Below are 256 nucleotides of genomic sequence, written 5' to 3' on the forward strand. Positions count from 1 at the left end.
TGCCGCGGGGGGCGACTGGGGGGCATGGGACTGCCGCTGAGGGTCTGTCACCGCGCATGAACCGCGCCGGGCGCATTGCGGCGCTCGGGATGCGTGAGTGTAGCGAAGGGTGCGTGGAAGGTAAACTCGGCTTGCCTGGTTCGGAGCACAGGAGCAGGCGAATATTAAATAGCATTTTGAGGTTGCTATGCTTTAACTATTGCTACCCTGGGCTTAAATAACTTCTTAGTGTCGCTGCGGCGTAATGGATTCAAAA

The sequence above is a fragment of the Eurypyga helias genome, unplaced genomic scaffold, assembly GCF_000690775.1.
Source record: "Eurypyga helias isolate BGI_N326 unplaced genomic scaffold, ASM69077v1 scaffold45101, whole genome shotgun sequence".
NCBI classification, from domain to species: domain Eukaryota; kingdom Metazoa; phylum Chordata; class Aves; order Eurypygiformes; family Eurypygidae; genus Eurypyga; species Eurypyga helias.